Below are 14,417 nucleotides of genomic sequence, written 5' to 3' on the forward strand. Positions count from 1 at the left end.
ATATCTAATTGTTTTAATAGCTTCAGAATTATTTTTGTCTCATACTGGCCAACTGGAATGGCACTTTCAAGATAGCACTTGTTTCTGAGAAAACAATCTTAGTTAGAAATCTCTTCATAGAAGAGATTAAAAGAGACAGTTAAATTCAGAGTTCCCATTTGGACAAATCTCAGGGTGAGATAACATATTACAGACTTTCAGACTCTATGCAATACAAGCACTAACAATTTCTGTACAGACATGACAGGCAGGACTTTTGGAACATGCATCATGAACAGATAAAAAAATTATTACATTTACAAGCCAAAACTATTTTAATGAGTCAATCTGGTGCTTTTTAAAGCACACTGTTTTGTTTTAATGTAATACAAGAGATCACTATTTCATTTTTTTCTGGTTTTGGATTTTTTGGGTTTTTTTAATAACAACGCAAAGAAAATAAATTTGTGCATCAACTGAAGGATTCAAATCCTTTGTATGAACAATCTCTTTAAGTACCTTTTAATTACCTGTTACAAGTAACTTGACAGTCAATTGATTTTGCACTACTCAGGTGGTGTTGTGCTACTTGGGAACTGTTAAACAAACAGTAGGCCAAATCAAATGTCTCACATATACACATACATAGAGTTACAGCAGTTCCCAGTTCACAAACCTCTTATTTAAGAAAGGCTTGTTTCCATGGAAAAGCCCCTTCAGTAATGAAAGTGAGGGATTGGATTTTCACACTATTTTTTAAAAATAATTACGTTTAAAAAAACCCCAAAGAAACACAAAACCATGCCAAAAAAGCTCAACAACCCCTCCCCCCTCAAAAAAAAAAAAAAACCCAAAAAAAACAACCACAACAAAACAAACCCAAACCTACAAAGAGAAGTATTACCTTACCAGGAAGAAGTCACCCATTAACTCATGTTGTCTTCCACTTTGGTAGCTCAAGATCTTATTTCCCTACCTAACCAAAACCTGTTTAAGTATGTTCAATTAACTCAATTCGCAAATAATATCACAGTGTTTCTTCAGTTTATTTGGTCTCCATTTCAGTATCAAACTGATCCTGAGAAAATACTGTATGTAATTTATCTTACATGCTGTATAACTCTAAATAGAATAATAAATGTAACATATAATTTCTAATTTGACTGCAACTGCTCAACAACCACTGAAAAATTCAGACCAAGAGACTTGTATCAATTTTTTAAAACACTGAAATACACTCAAGTCACTAACAACTCAAAGTATGGGCAAGATTTATAGGAAAACAAGTGTAATGACATCAACCATAAGAGATCAGAAAATGAAACTCTTGCCTCTCTCTCTTTACAAACCCTAAAATATTGTTAATGTTAGAATTAACATTCAGTACAAGACATCAAAAAACACATACAAAAATCAGAAGTGATGCCTCTCCTGTATTTCTAAGACAGGAGAAAAAAGAAAACAAAAAGATTTTAAACTACTGGGGAAGGTCTGCAGGCCATTTTAAAGGATTCTGCATCACAATACTACAGATGTTATCATGATTGTCAGTAAAAATATCATTTTTCTGCCTTTCTCTGGGACTGATTTAAAGTTAAAGATTTTTGTCTAATCTTCTGATTATTTTCTCTTTATTTCTACTAAAACCACTTTCCTACTCCAGACATAATAGTCAAGCTTCTGGTAGCAGCTCCTTTACATTCAAAGAGCTGCTGAAAATAACTTCCATAGAATTCTTTGCCTATCAAATCATTATTGTTTTTTCCATTGAAAATCTTGTTGAATTTAACATATTTCTACAAAAAGTCTCCAATAAAAGCCAAACCTGTTTGTTTATAAATCCTTATTGTGTTTACACAAAAAAAGATTCACTTTAACAAGACTTGTTGCAGCACACATGGCTACAGCACAGTACATTTACTTTAGTTCCCTCAAAATATTTCTCATCCAGGTGCACCCAACAGTCCAAGAGCCACAATTAATCCTTCAGAACATTTTCATCTGGCTGGCTGTCTTCTTCCCACTATCCTTTCCTATAGGCACTTTGCAGCAATAGTTAATATGAACCACAGCGAGCTCTTTGTTGCCAGCTTTCTCATGGGTCCCACAGCTCCTTCCACCACGCATCAGGCACACAGTTTGTGAGAAGATGAGAAAAAAACTTTCAGGAAAGATGCAAGGCATCTTTCAGTGAGCAAGCAGCCACCACAACAATTAAACTGTCTCAATCCTAAAATCCCTCAGCAAAGGGGCAATTAAAGAGGAAAAGTCCTAATTTGCGTACTGTGACACACACCAGTAATCTGCTCCTGGCTACTGTTTCCAGTGATATATATGATGGCAGCAGATCCTGATCCATATGTCGACCAATACTACTCACATCAATGCAATAAATCCAGTCATATGACAAACATGGAGGGAAAAGTTATAGTGCACTTAATGCCATCTCCACAGTGACCTCTGTTGCCTACTTGACTGGAAAGACCAGAAACAGTTCTCTCCAATGTACTATAAATAACTGTTTAAACGCTGCATGTTGAAGAGGTTTAACACTGCTGGAATGCTGACTCATTTTCCAGAATGTGTTTTACTGAAAACAGTTTCATTTCAATTCAGAAAACACAGAATGGCAATTGTATTGAGCACCCGTATATGCTTTAAATCCTGCCTTGGCCTTCCATTTCATATTTAGCTCACAAACTATCTTTGCTTGGCAAATTCTTACCATTTTCAGTCTTACAAAGACCTTTCCAGATCTCGTCTTCTTGTTACAGAAGTAGCTAAGGCAAGTTTCTGAAGCTCTACAGACTCAACCATTGCCTGTTCTCCTCCCAGCCTGCTTTTATTCCTTTCCTTCTAAGCAAACATAGCCTGTGTAACTCATGCATATTCAGTCCACATCAGTCTCATTTTGAGTAGATATACCCCATAAATAATATGCCTGAATACAGTTATAACCACTTGCTCATATGCTTGAATTTACACCCTTGTATGCATGGGATACAACTTCAAAACAGCAAAGCAGACTCTTGCATTAAGTTTTTGTGTTGCCCTTCACTACCTATCTGTCTGCTGTCACCAGTTTTTGGTTTAAGTCAGTGCAATTCTAAATATACCATATCTAGATACAGTCTAGTCATTCCTTTTATCTTAAGCAACTCACGCAATGCTGAGAACATGGATACCATTACCTTCTCTAGTATTTCAGAGTTTCCAAGGCCACCAAGCTGCAAAGAATGGACTTTTAACTGCAGGAACACAAGGCACTTAAAAGTAAAGCAAGCAATATGAAAGAAGTATGTTACTTTACCTCTTAAGTTGGAGACCTTGATAAGTGGGAGGGGGAGGATCCACATCCTATCTATATGCTTTTAAAAGTATTTCAGGCTATTCAGAACTCTTGCTGCCTTCTCCTTGTCCAGTCAGCCCATCTTACCAATGGCACTGGTTGCTGTCTGTCCTCTGGGCTCAGCTTACTTAAGTCTTTATCACTATAGCCACATGCTTAGCTAGAACGGCTCAGCTACACTTGCCCTTCTCTGTGGGAAGAAAAAAAAAGTAAAAATCCTGTTGTATCAGTCAATAACCCTGGTTTGGAAACCCAATACATTTTCAGCAAAATCATTAGAAAAAAGAGCCAATGTCTCTTCTTGGGCAGAGCAACTATCAAAAAAGTAATTCAATTCACTTGCTCTGAGCAACTTCATATATAGATATATAAAATCAGTATAATATAGATGTTAAACAGCTTATACATGAAGTTAAAAATCTGTAACTTCACCAGGTCCATAGTAGCTCTATTCTTTCCCATGTACTTTGAATTATCTCAGCTTACTTCCTAGTCTCAGTTTTTCAGTAGGACCATACTGCTGCCAGGTCTTTGTTACACTGTTACCTACCCACTGAGCAGTAGTTTTAATGATTATTTTAGGATCTGTTTTACCATAAAGCTTTTGTCCATTTTCTACTTTTAATAAGCAAATTTTTGTTTAGTGACCCACACACCAGGTGGTCTGAGTGGGAATGTAAGGTACCTTTTGTAAATACTAACAAAGCAATGAAAATTAACGAACCATAAAATACAAGAAATTAACTTCTCATCAGATCATCAATTTATCTACCCACCTAAATGAGTCTAAAATACCAGTTTCAAGCAGTCTGATGTTCTAGGGACACTCAGCTGCCACTTCATTTATAGTCTGTTTCCTTAGCAACACTATAATCCATCTGGCTGCAGAAAGCTAAATTCCCAAATCATATCCTCCTGTACACCGGAAATAGGCTCAAAAACATTTATATTTTAAACAGCATACAGTCATCATGATTAGTGAGCGTATATATGAATCTGGAAAGCCAATAATGTTCTTAACACGCACATACACATGCAAACTCTCCCTGCTCTAACCTGAATAAGTGATTCACGTACTGAGAATGACACACAGTCTTCAACTTCTAGGTGTTACAATAGCACCCCTTCACTGACACTGCAGTCCTAAGCAAAGCTGCACAAGACCTAGTCCTGGCTCTGAGAGGGAGAGATCTTATATATCATCTTCCACCAAAAGTTTCAGAAATGAAAACATTTCTCTCATCTTTCTTGCACCATGCCAACTGAAGGAACCCTCAGAACTACACGTGGTCAATCTTTTCTTTTAAGACTTTTCTAAGAGAAGTAATTTGAAAGACCTGGGATGCAATGCTATTAATGGCAGCCAAAAAAACCGAATGAAAGTTGATCACATTACAAAGTAGAGCCACACTTGTCTTAAAAAGACTTACTTTTTAGGTTTTTCCATCTAAAACTATACATATCATCTGTATAAACTAAAATAAAAATCCAGTCCCTAGCGGTAATGTTTAAAAATTGTTAAGAGCATAAAAATTGCAAATCCAAAATATTCAGGAAAGCCAATTCAGTGACTGAAGGGTAACTAGCAATTCCCCAATGCCATAGCCAAGCTAAGATGAAACTGGGTAACATCAAGCCTTCTACAATCAGGATGAACAGATACAACTTAAAATGGCAGAACACATCTTAACTGTATACCATTTTGCTTGAATTTGGAAACTCCAATCTAGCAAAGGAAATTCATTTCTTATCTAACAGGCAAATTAATCAGTTACATAGAGTGGAACAACCTCTTCATTGCCTACACCTCACAAAGACACATAAACAGGAAGCCAGTCTTTAATCCACAGAATGATTCTGCCATGCAGTCAACCATTTCAATGATAAACCCACATAGCTTTGCCTGATGCTACTGTACAGTAGTGGCATAGAAGTCCATACTGCCTGACCTGCTGACAGCAGCTGAAGAGAGATTTGAGCTTTCATAAACCAGGAGTCTCCTCAGGCAAGGAGCCAAACAGTGCTTCTCATTGCTATTAATTTGCTAGCATCCCTCTAGAAAGTACTTAATACAGTAGCACTTACTCTAGAAAGTACTTAATACAGTAGCACTTACTCTGGATAACCTGATGCTTCTCTCAAACAAGTCCCACCTGACTGTTGACTACAAACAACTTTTCTTAGAGGCTTTGGTGGTGGTTGGTGCCAAGAAGCAGGCTGACGATATCAGACAGAAATAATGACAATTCTTCATGTCTTTTCTCCCAGGTGGAGGAAGAAATGGGTCAAATTAATAAATACTAGCCTAAAATCATTTATATGTTCAATCATAAATATGTTTTGTTAGTGACCACAGCAAGTTCTCAGGAAACAGGCTGTTAATCAACTGATACATACAGTTGATTACATACATTCTAGAAAACATTTTCAAAGAATGAGTTTAATCTTTTTCACGACGTAGATGACAGCTCTTTGAAATACTTAGAACACAGCGGTGTTGCAATCCCAGACTGGCTCAGTAGTGAACAGGGTAGGCCTTTTGGCAATGTCTGGCAACTTTACTAAGTGCTCATCAACATGAAGCTCCAACTTAAGACCTTAAGGAAGTCTGTTTCCTTGTTAGCATCTGGTTTTCCACACATGCACACTTTCTTCCTACTAGGGCTGAGACTGATCTCAACTAATTTCAACATAGCTTTGAGGTAATCACATAAGCTTACTCAGCAGTCAGAACATGCATTTCTGGAAAGCAAATTCATCTAAACTGTTTCAGATATCCATTTTAATTATCTTGTTTTTTAAAAGTACTGTAATTGAACTCCACACCTCTATGTATCCACGTTGGTCTGCACACATCTGTACTGCCTGAACAACTGACCCAGATGTGTGCTTCTATATAAGAGATGCATAATGCTTAATAGGTGCATTTCACGATTCTGTAGTTTCAGAAAACTACAGAAGTTGCCCTGTCAATGGCTGACACCAGCGTACCGCAGGAGAAATTCACTAGCCCCTCCTGCTTCCTGGAGTTAGGATGCTGGGATCCTCTGTGTGCTCTTGAGCTTGCCAGGAGTCCAGGAAACACCATAATGGAATTGAGATCATCATTTTAGAAGTGGGAAATCCTGGAAGATCACTGAAGTAACTGATCAGTCCCTGAGCCAATGCCTGTTTTGTATTCATTTATACTGTCATGAAGAAATGAAGAATCTGATTCATTATTCAAATAGCTGCATACCCAGGAACAGAGAGAGACTTTGAAAACAGGGGGGAAACCAGAGAAAATATACAGGGGCTATTACATTTTCAGCCTTGCTGATAATAGCTCAAAGCGTATCACCTTATTGCCAGTGTACCATGAAGATGGTTTTTCAAGGCTATCATTTGTGATGGCCTTGAAAACGCACATTTAATCTAGTTCATTTGGATCTAGAAGTTTAACAGCAGAAGTGCTATTACCTGAGATTTCATGCTTTGGTTTGGTATTTCATCAGAAAATATGAATGCAGTTGGAACTTGCCTTCTTATCTTAACAAAATGAAGGGAATGGGGAGGGAAAAGGCTCTTAACTTCAGTTAGCAAATGCACTCAGCTCCATCTCTATCCTCGTAATAAATACAATAAATGCCAAATCTTATGGCAGATGCAGATGTCCTGATACCAGCAAGGCATAGAACCACCTCCCCGTTATAAATACTCTGAACATGCCTTCATGAGTCAGTATTAAATATTGCCAAATTTCTTTCAAATGTCACCTCCTTATCATAAGTGACACACTTGGAGCCTGAGCAGACATGCTGAATTAATTCAGTAGTGTGAAGGATGGAATTAACTTCTCAGCTCTACCAACTCATGAACCCTTCGAATCAGAAATAAGGCAAAAGATGTGAGGCCCCACTGCTACTCAATTGATTTTGCTACAAAAATAAACAGGTAGTTCCTCTCCAGGCCACACACAATTTTTTCCAGAGTATTCCATACAAGCACACAACGGTCTGGGCTATCAGTGTGCATGTGTGCATTTTTGAGAGAATGGAAGTGCAAACATAACACACACATTCCTTCAACATTTCATGGCATGTCTTTCGCTAGATGTTTGGGCAGTCCGGATTTTGGTTTGGAGATATTTTTATTGTTTCTTAAAATCATTTTGCTACTAAAAGCATAGGAAACGTGGATACGAATATGATTTGAAATCATTATCTGCACTTTGGAGTTTATATATGCAAAAGCATATAAGCATGCAGTTAGTGATACAGAAATCAAAATATCTTGAATACATTATGTGCATGTATTTCTAAACACATCCACAAACATCATGTAAGACTCCAGAAAAATGTCTAAGAGAAAATTCAGAAATGACAACTGACAGGAGAGCCTAAATCAAAATGATCAAGTAATAAAAGGCTTGTTGGAGTATTATCTACTGAAGATAAGAATTTAATCAACATATAATATCATGTCTTTTCAAATTACTTTTCAAGTCCTTGACAAAAAGAAAACAAAAAACTTGTCTATTTTTCACAAGATATCATACTCTCTTTTCTATCATTATACACAATGAACCTTGTACAATTCTCTGAAAGGGATAATTTTGTGAATTACACTACTGATGCAGAAAACTCATAACAATAACCATTTCTAAGTAGTATCAGGTTTTGAAGTTCTAACTAAGCTTTAGAAAGACAGGATTATTATTTTGCAATTTGCATTAAAAACATATGCTTTTTCTCCCGCTCTGTTGCAAAGTTTTCCCCTTGTGATCAAACCGACCCAAAGGGAACACCTCGTGTTTGTGAACTTTTTTCTATCACTTTTTTCCCTTTTTCCTGTTTTTAAAATGAGGAGATAGCTTGCACAAGATAGTGCGGTAATTAAGACAATTTAATATCCTGAAGAACTGAGGTATTATAGAGATGAACACCACCACAGAAGAAACACACATTAAAGTTAATTATTAAGCATTCAGAATGGGTTGTAAATAAGGCATGTGACCATATATTGTATAATGACAACAAAATAAAGGACTGCAAAGGTGCTCACTAAGGATTAACCTTACCTAAATGTAGCTGTCCTAAAAGCCAGATAGGAAGGCTACAAGAGGCATTGAGACTCTCACGATACAAAGCGGAAAGACACTGAGCAAGTAATTCAGCCATAGGTGGGATAAATCACTTTCTGGACAAGCTTATTTTTCTCCATTGACTGTGCCTGGAAGGCTAGTTGAGACTACCTCAGTGTCACCATAGTTCTCTGCAGATTATTTCCAACAGATCCCTAAAACGTATCTTATTGTCAGTGGGTTTAAATTTGCTATGCAGGGTTCCATACACCTAATGAGGTTGAAAAAAAATCACAGGATAGCTAGCTTTCAGAAGCTCAGATGACAGACTTAGATTTACTTCTTAAACCACGAGCATCCATTCACTGCAGATAATGAGGCAGGTACCTGCTGGAAAATACAATGCATGATCATGTGGGAGAAAGAACGGAGAAATTTCAAACATCTCATCTGTTTCAAAAAACAAGGCTAACAAAAGATTTTTATTTTGCCCACATTAAAAAAAAAAAAAGTAATTCAACTGATTTGATCGGCATGCTACTGAATAAGGTCTGCAAGACTGGCTGGAATTGTTTTTTACATGTTTGGCAAAAGTTTATATGTATTCCATGACAGAAAGTGTGTTATTAAGCATCTGAAAAAAATTTGTTGTTTTTAATGAGCACAAGAACCAGATTCTTCTTGGACGCTGACAGCAAAGGACGAGGGACAACGCACACAAGCTACAGTATTGGTAACTCCAGTTAGACCTCAGGAAAAAAAAAAAATCGTAGTGAGAGTGGTCAAACACTGGAACAGGTTACTCACAGAGATTGCAGAATCTCCATTCTTGGGGATATTCAAAAAACTTATGTGGACATGATACCGAGCAACCTCATCGAACTTTCAATCTGGCTCTGCTGAGCAGAGTGTTGGCCTGCGTGACCTCCTGAAGTCTCTTCCAATCTCAATTATTCTGTAGTTCTATGCTGCAGCCTCAGCTCACTTAGGCTATAACAGCGATTATTCCTTCACCATGGCCTGTTAAATCCAAGCACTGGATCTGAAAGCCTGTTTCCCCTTTGCTTTCTTGACCTGATCTGCTTGGCCAGCTGACCTGACCAATGCAATGAGAGGGCTGCAAACCAGATTAGTATAAAATATTCTAACTGGCCAATTAAAGTGACTAGCAACTAAAAATTATATACAAAAATCAACCAAGAGAAGGATCTGGCAGAAAAACGCTGGAAGCAGCTGGGCAACAAGATGGCCCAGAAGAAACAGGTCAGTAAGAGTAAAATATTGCAGGGAAAACAACAATAAAGTCACCAGACAGCATTGCCCTGTGGACAACAGAATGGAAGCCCCAAAGTTTCACCATCCTCAAGTCAGCTATCTTGTATTATATAAAAACTATGAGGTAATGTGGGTCATTTTATAATCCATGTATAAAGCATGCTATTTCCCTTCACTGTCAATCCACATATAGATCACAACACACCGCTACAGCTCAGACAGAACCTTTAAATGACAGTTCAGGCTGTAACTAACTCTGCTGAGGACATAGGAAGTGATCAAAGATACCCTCGGAAAAAAAGAAATACTGCCTTTGCTTCCATTTGGTTTAGGAATAAAAAAAAAAAAAATCACTGGGAAAATTACGCACCCAAAAACTGTATTACAAAATGAATGCTATTAATGCTTGAAAGTCAAGCTCTGAAGACTTCAGAAGTAGCAGTTATAGAACTGTAATTAAACACTATGACACAGGCTTTAACTACATGACTAAGTACTACTTATCCACACACAATCTAGCTTCCCTGAGAAGGCCCAGTGCTCACCAAGATGAACAACTGTTGAAAACCTTGCTTTCTTCACAATTATTGTGTGCCACCGTGTCACATTTAATCAAGACAATTCAAACCTTGCTTTAGTAACTGCAAGGAGGAGAAAATCAAGGAAGAGATGCAAAAATCATAACCGTCCACTAATTTTTGGTCGCCCAATTTGAGATGCTAAGTGCTCTGAAAAAAATCAGTTCCTAGATAGTATAAACCACAGCTCCCAAAGGCCACATCACCACCACTTCAAAGCTTTAAATTTCCAAACACTTCTGTGCTTATGTGGTCTTAATATTCTTTTAAACACAGCTTGTGTATAATATACATCTAGATTGAGGTAAATTAGCTTACAGTTATGCAAGAGATTTCTCTAAGTGCCATTCAAACCAGTGGGACTCCTCAGACACTTCAACATGCGCCTAAGTGTAAATACCTTACTGAATCAGTGCTTTTACACAGAGCACAAGAAAAGGATAGCTCACCTTTTTCCTAAAGTACACGTTGAAATGTCTCAATGTTAACATTTGTATTTATGAGGTTTCATTCAAATGAAATTGACTGGAATGTCACTGCGACAAGCTGTCTGTTCAGGAAAGTAAAGCATTTACTAAGTCCCATCATACACATAAGGTTTAGGTAAGTATCTAAGCATTATCCTCAACTGGAAAGGAGGCATCTAAACAGTTTTCCTACTTAAGTTCACATTGCGTTACTAGCTAGGTTAGCAAAATAATGGCTGCCAGCAAATACAGAGAAAAAAATACACTGTTCTATTAACGTATAAGTTTATAAGAGGCAGTGCAACCTGACAGATCAATTTTTAATCTAATATTCTAGAAGTAGGATTCCTTAGATAGTTACACTTCCTCTTGCCTTACTCTCTTCATTTGAAACAAGTCTGATGTCCTTCATAATTGCTTTGAAATTTATTTATGAGACTATTATGTGAGATTAACTATCAATACCCAAAAAGCAAGCACAGCACAAAACACAATGCACATGCATTTCATTATTAAACCAAACGGTGAGATACTGCAAAAATGTGAACCAAAACACACACTGAATGTTATGAAGCACACAGGTTTTGTTCATAATTTCAGTAACTAAAAAGACAGCAAGCATGGTGAGAGTCCACAATGATTTATTTTAAACATCTAGTCTAATATTAATTTCAACAGGCTAGCAATCTCTCCAGGCATCTAGAAGTAAATAACCTTCAGAGCATTAAAAAAATCCCAAAAAACCAAACCTTCCTCTGTGCAACTTGCTACTTACAGAAAAATAGTTAGGAAAGTAGCAGAACAGCATGAGAACACACGCCACTGATGTGTCCACATCTAGCCATCAGGATTGCTTATGGAGACTGCTCTGGGAGTACACTCCCAAACAAGCAGAACAACTCATGTAAGCCTCTCCCTGATTCTGCTTGCCTCTCCCTTACAGGCGAGTGGGAAAGCCACCAAGCCTTCACCTGCTGCCTCTTCACCCACCTGCACAAGTGAAGAAGAAAGTAGCCCTGACAGCTGTAAGCAGCTGACTATGAAAAGCAGCATTTCATAGCGCCCAAGATCCTCAATGCAGGAAAATTAGATCACTGTGACTGAGCACACGGTTAAGAGAAGCAAGAGAGGCTACTTACCGTGTTACTGATAGACTATGTCCACACTAGTAAATCAAGCAATGCCAGGAACCATTCCCAGGAAATGGAACTCAGTCACACAGACTGCTGAACTGCTACAGACCAGTGCAGCATCCTTCTAACCCAGGCCAGCTACAGCTCTCCTGTGCAATTCTGAGGCATGATTTTGCATGTAACACAGGCCAGGAGCCAGACCCAACCAGTAGATTGTATTCAGCTATCCTGTTCTGGAAGGCAGGAGAGTTTAGCATCACCAACAAGGGCTAATCTGTGTCAGCTGGCTTCAGGACCAGAGAGAATGGTCTTGGGTATCTTTAATTAACTGGTGGAGAAGTGGTCACAGCCTCTCCAGGCTTTGTCTGCTATTATTCTTAGGGGAAGACTTCAAAAGTGGCACATGCAATGAAGTATATGAGCATAGCTGAACCACCAGCACCACACAAAAGTTGTCTATACATTGTACTAGACAAGAAGAAAATTAGAAATGGATATAGCTCATCTTGGCTTCTTCCCCTTTCCTCTCAGCAGACAGACCTTGCATATCCTCTACTAATATCCACAGTCTCATTTCTTTTCCCAGTTTAAAAAAAAAAGTTTTATACATTTAACATGCACTCTTACTCTAAGGCCGCTCTAATAAGTCATGCAAAACAGCATAAGAAGGTGAGTTTCTGAGGGCTGATCATTTGGCAATAAATATTTCAAATGAAAGTTATTCAGAAATTTTTATTCTTCTAATGTCTAGTCATTACCAAATCAGCTTCTGTAGACTAAAAATACAGTTACTAGTGAATATTACGTTATCCTGGAAATGTAGCTACAGCAATGTTAGCAAATACATTTTCACAATAGATAACTGCGCAAACACAACAGTAAAAATACATTTGAGAACTGACAATACACAGCTATTCTGTGTTATCAATAGTCTTTGACATCTCTTTACAATTTCAGATATCTAGAAATGGTCTATTTAATACCATCCCTTTCATAATCCAATGCTTTTGCTCTCATGTCAGAACATAGAAGATGTCCCACAGAAAAAGCATTGTGCAAAACCAATTTGCCACTCTTTAAGCATGTTTTCAGTAAGGATAAACAATTTTAATTAACATTCCTCTTGGGCATGAAGCTAATATGCAAGATACACTTAGCTCTGACCATTTAAAATGTGTATGTTACCTGTATCTTTATGCAAATTCATCGTTTTCTGGGAAAAGTGTTTTTACTCGTTTACAAGGAAAACTTTATAATATGTTTTGTTATATATATTAGCCTGCACCGAATCATCTTACTTTTAAAAATCAAGTATGAAGAAGACCATGTGGAACACCCAAATAAAAATTATGCACTCATTTTAAAAACGCCAGTTGTTTTTTATTTTCTTAAGTGAGGCACTTTTTTTCACCAGGAGCGAGCCCCACATCAGGAGCGACACGCACACCGTACCAGCCACCGGCCGGTTCTCCCTGATAAAGAGTTTTGCACAATCGAGTCTGCAGAGCAGGTGACAGAAAGCAGCCAGCCCCCCGCGTCCCTAACGAAGTGTCCCGCCTCAGGGAGGAAGGGGCGCCTCCAACCCCCGTGACCTCCGAGGCGGTATTATTAACTGGAAGGATTCAAAGACCGAGGTCAACGCACAGGGACGAAACCGAAGCCGGAAGCGCGGCCCCCACACACCACCTCCGCACCCGGCCCCCACCGCCGCCAGAGGAAACCCCGCAGAGGCGCCCCGTGGCTCGACGGGCGGCCGTGCCTGCCCGCACGGCCAACAGGACACAGGCGAGAGCTCCTACCCGGGAACCGGCAGCACTCCCGCCCCCGGGCCCCGCTCTGCCCCGCCGGGAAGCGCCCGCCCGCCGCCTCCCCTCAGCCGCCGCGGAACCCGCGCGCCGCTGACCGTTACCCGCCAGCGGCTCCGTCGGCGTCGCCCGGCCGCCCTGGGCCCACGCAGCCTCCTCGGGGCGCCGATCCCCGAACCGGCCTAGCCCCCGGGCACGGCCGCGCGTGCGGGGGACGCGGCAGGACCCCCTGCGGGTCCCTCCGAGGCTGGAGCGCCCTCCCGGCCGTGGGATCCCGGCTGGGGGAACCGGCATAACCGTGCGAGGCTCTCGGCGGTCCTCGCTGCAACTCTACCCCCTCCTGCCGCCCAGACCACCGCCGCCTCGGATCCGTAGCCCAGCCCCGCGGAACTGCCGCCGGGGGATCCAGCGCGGCGCAACGCCTCGCCTCACCTCACCTCACGGCGTGGCCGGTGCCCTGCGGAGCCCAGCGCAGCACAAGCCCGGCCTGAGCCCATCCCTCCGAGAAGTTTCCTGCCATCGCAGCGGCTGGGGAAAACAAAAGCTTCAAAGCCGGGAGGAGGAGGAAGGGCAGCGCAAGCAGAAAAGTGAGGGGCATTGCTCGCCCGCCGCACCGACCCCCTGGACGGCAGCCCGCTCAGCGCTACCTCCCCATTTGCTTCAGCGGCGGCTCTGCTGCACAGGCAGCACCGCCGAACCACCGGACCGAGGAGGACGCAGGCGAGCCAGCGCCTCCCTGCCTGCCTGCCTGCCGGCAGCCTCTCCCCGC

The 14,417-nt window shown here is 40.3% G+C and overlaps 1 protein-coding gene across 11 annotated transcripts in view; it reads right to left on the minus strand.

The window, feature by feature from the left end:
* The window catches only part of GPR63 (G protein-coupled receptor 63), a 30,591-nt gene extending 16,174 nt beyond the window's left edge, over positions 1-14,417 (minus strand). For all 11 annotated transcript variants that reach the window (XM_075747743.1, XM_075747742.1, XM_075747728.1 and 8 more), the window contains exon 1: positions 14,086-14,417. The gene's annotated coding sequence lies outside the window, so the exon portion shown is untranslated. The remainder of the gene's footprint in view (positions 1-14,085) is intronic.

This window comes from Balearica regulorum, chromosome 3 (genome assembly GCF_011004875.1).
Source record: "Balearica regulorum gibbericeps isolate bBalReg1 chromosome 3, bBalReg1.pri, whole genome shotgun sequence".
NCBI classification, from domain to species: domain Eukaryota; kingdom Metazoa; phylum Chordata; class Aves; order Gruiformes; family Gruidae; genus Balearica; species Balearica regulorum.